The sequence below is a fragment of the Bubalus bubalis genome, chromosome 5 (genome assembly GCF_019923935.1).
Source record: "Bubalus bubalis isolate 160015118507 breed Murrah chromosome 5, NDDB_SH_1, whole genome shotgun sequence".
Taxonomy (NCBI): domain Eukaryota; kingdom Metazoa; phylum Chordata; class Mammalia; order Artiodactyla; family Bovidae; genus Bubalus; species Bubalus bubalis.
The window spans coordinates 131,325,646-131,329,712 of NC_059161.1; positions in this window are offsets into that span (position 1 = coordinate 131,325,646).

The following is a 4,067-nucleotide window of genomic DNA, read 5'->3' on the forward strand; positions in this document are numbered from 1 at the left end:
CACAGCATCCTCAAGGACTAGCAGCAGGTAAGCAGGCCCTGCAGGACAGGGGGCCAGAGCTGCAGGCCCCTGGCTCCTCGACAAAGCCTGGCAGGACCCAGCCCTCGGGACTGCCTCACAGCAAAAAAGAGCGATGGGAGAGGCCCTGATGGGACCCATAATGTGGGGATTAATGCTGAGTGATTACAAACGATGATCAGAGCAGGGACCAGCAACGGATGCCTGAGTGTCACATGTGAACTGCGGAGTCTCCCCTTCATCCCCACGCTAATTCTTCTCGCATCTTCCAAGTAAGCCAAGAGATTATCACCAAAGCTTGTATTAAATTGTATCAAATTTCCTTTGAAAATTATACTTTACTTGGTTTGGATTACTCTGTGTTAGAAGGAACAGGACCCTTCCTGATTTTTCCACATTCCTCTAAGAAAGAAAACTAATGCACTCTAAAGATAACCAGGCGTGTATCTGTGTCTCGACAAACACAGTGTGGCTTTTGACGTTTCTACTGGAAACTGACAAACATGTTGTGCTACAGACCTCGTGTCTTTGCTTTTACTTGCTGAATATTCTATTTGTGAATAATAATCCAAAAACTTCTACAGAGTCTCTTTGTAGAAACCCAGTCCGTCTTCTCTCTGGTTTGCCAATAAAAACCCGTGGCCCACCTCGGGTTGTCTGGCTGTGGACACCACCATGCCTCCACCTTCCTCCCCAGGAGCCAGGCCCTGCCAGCATCCATCTGTGTGGTCAGGACTCTGAGTGCCTGCTTTAGGGAGGCTGTGGTCCCATCGCATGTAAAGAAGCTTAGAGCTACTCCTACATCTCCAGGATCTGATGTGAGCATCAGTGAGGCACGTCTGAAGGACACTCAGTGTCTCCTGACACTTAAGAAACGCCCCGTGTACCACCCGCCACCATCACCTGCCTGTCCCTGATTTGTGGGGCTCAGGTGCCGGGTCCACCAGTCTCTGCCTCCTGTCCTGACCCAGCCCTGCCTCTCAGGGCTCAGGGTCCACACCTGGAGGGCGACTCCTCCTCCCTGGGGACCCCGGGACCTTTCTGCTTCCAAATCATTTCAGAAGTGTTTATTCAGTTTCTCACAGAGTTGCTGGCAGTTGGTAGAATTGGCTGGGCGATTAGTTTGGAGACAGTGGCATCTATCTATCCATCACCACCTGTGTCCAGATTGCCAGGAGAAATATCAAGAACCTCAGAAATGCAGATGACACCACACTTATGGCAGAAAGGGACGAAGAACTAAAGGGCTTCTTGATGAAAGTGAAAGAGAAGAGCGAAAAAGTTGGCTTAAAACTCAGCATTCAGGAAAGTAAAATCATGGCAAGCCATCCCATCACTTCATGGCAAATAGATGGGTAATCAATGGAAACAGTAAGAGACTTTATTCTCTTGGGCTCCAAAATCACTGCAGACGGTGACTGAAGCCATGAAATTAAAAGATGCTTGCTCCTTGAAAGGAAAGCTATGACCAACCTAGACAGCATATTAAAAAGCAGAGACATTACTTTGCCAACAAAGGTCCATATAGTCAAAGCTATGGTTTTTCCAGTAGTCCTGTATGGATGTGAGAGTTGGACTAAAAGAAACCTGAGCACCGAAGAATTGATGTTTTTGAACTGCGGTGTTGGAGCAGACTCTTGAGAGTCTCTTGGACAGCAAGGAGATCAAACCAGTCCATCCTAAAGGAAACAAGTCCTGAATATTTCACTGGAAGGACTGATGCTGAAGCTGAAACTCCAATACTTTGGCCACTTGATGTGAAGAACTGACTCACTGGAAAAGACCCTGATGCTGGGAAAGATTGAAGGCAGGAGGAGAAGGGGACAACAGAGGATGAGATGGTTGGATGGCATCACTGACTCAATGGACATGAGTTTGAGCAAACTCCAGGAGTTGGTGACAGACAGGGAAGCCTAGCATGCTGCAATCCATGGGCTCTCAAAGAACGGGACATGACTGAGTGACTGAACTGAATATAACCTTGTATCAGTTAGGTGTAGACAACGTCCGGTAGTTTGGGGAAGGACCAGCCTGGCGGGGGCTCTGCTGGCAGCTGACCCTTGCTCCTCTGTGCGTTCTGTTCACTGCAAGAGAATCCCTGTTATGAATGTTCTCCTGAGTTGCCCTCTCCACAGCCTGTAATCAAGTGATCAGCACTGCTGCCCCTGCCCCTGGCTCTCAGTGTATTCTGGTTTCAGGAGACAGAGGAGTGAAAACCCACGTGATCCACCACTGAGTCCCGGGGACGCCCACAGCAACATGAAGGGGCAACGCCGCTCTCTCCTTACCTGCGGCCTCTGCTTATAGGAAATTCTTAACGTGGAGCCTGGAGTCCATGGATGGACATCAGGTCTGATATGGAGTCTCTGAATTCGATGCAAAGCTGTGTTGTTGATGTGCAGATGTGTGGACTTGTCTGAGGAGAGGCCCATCAGGATTTCAAAGAGACGCATATGCAGCAGAAGTCCTCAGCACGGGGCTTCCGGTCTGGTCCCCGATGCGGAGCAGGAAAGTGCACTGAAGCACACCTGGGTCTCAGCGTCAGAGGGTGAGAATGGACTAACACGCGCCCCCTGGCGGCACAGGAGCGTCTCTGCCTCACAGGAAGACCCTCCTCCCGGGGCAGCTCAGGCTGCTCATCGCTGGGTGGGCATCAGGGAGGGGCGAGGCCCTGCTGTGCTGACGGCTCAGCGGGAAGGCTTCAGGAGCCCCCTCCTCACCTGCTCAGGCCTGAGACCACTTTGCAGGATTCTGTGAGCCTAAAGACATCAAAGGACCAAAGGGGATGGAGGCTCACTCTAAAGACCGCCCGTGAGAATAAGTCTTCTCATACCTGGGGAGGGAGTCCACCCAGAGGCAGTTACTAGGCGTCCCCCAGACACATTAACACACTATTCCATGCTCTGGGAGCTGTGACTCCAGCTACAGGGTCTGTGGCTGTATTTGAGTTAGAAATAGCAAAATGAAATCATGATATGTATTAATATTAACTTAAAAAAACACACAACAGTATTCTCTTCCATTGAAAGACCTAGAAAAATAGCCAACCCAGTAGCTATGAGCACTCCTGTGCCAAGACTGCCCTGGTGCAATATCACTTTATGTATCTTAAGAGAACCTGAGTATTGGGGAGAAATGGAAGTCCCAAGATGAATCCGGAACATGTTCTTATCCAGAAAGGAACATAACAAAGAAACGCTACTCAGTCATGCCATTGGAATAAGGCACCAAACTCTAAAAGACTCCCAGGAGACAAACTGGAGAAATGTAAACATTAATTTTTCGACTTGGCTGCAATCTATGAGCACATAATCATACACAAATATAAGTACAAATAATATGCCAAATGCATAAGCTGTCATGACTCTAAGAATTTCATCTAAGCCTCACAGCTCAGAAATCAGTACCAGCAGAAGATACAAAAAAGCTAGGAATCCAGGCACAGCACTACAGAAAATCATCACATCATCAAAGAAGAGAAAGAAGAAAAAGACCTGCAAAGCAGCCTGAAATAGACAAAAGTATGCCCCTACATGCTAATAAGTACTTTAAATGTACATGGATCAAATTCTCCATTCAAAAGACATAGAGAAGCTGAAGAAGGGAAGAGCAATCAGCCTCAATTGAAATATAATCCAGGAAACGAAAGTGCATTTCCTACACATGGTTGAGCGATACAGTCAATTCCAATATGGCAGAATCATGTGAATAAGGCTCATAGATGAAATGATACAACTCTAGAAGTTAGAAAACGGAGACGTGGAGCCCTATAGACACAAGCTGACCGTCAGAGATCATTGCAGATGATTCACAGAACATGTGAAACAGAAGAGCGCGGAACCAGACAGAGAGCGGCACAAACTGAGAGGCTGAATGAGGAAGAAAAAGGACCTAGGAGGCCCACCGTGTGGCGGACGCGCAGAGCCATGACACCACCACAGCGGCGAGCAGGACAGGGCAGGGATGGCTGCAGAGTCCATAGCTGAGGCTCACCGTGTGGGTGGGAGCGCAGAGCTGTGACGCCACGAGAGTGGTGACGAGCTACCTGG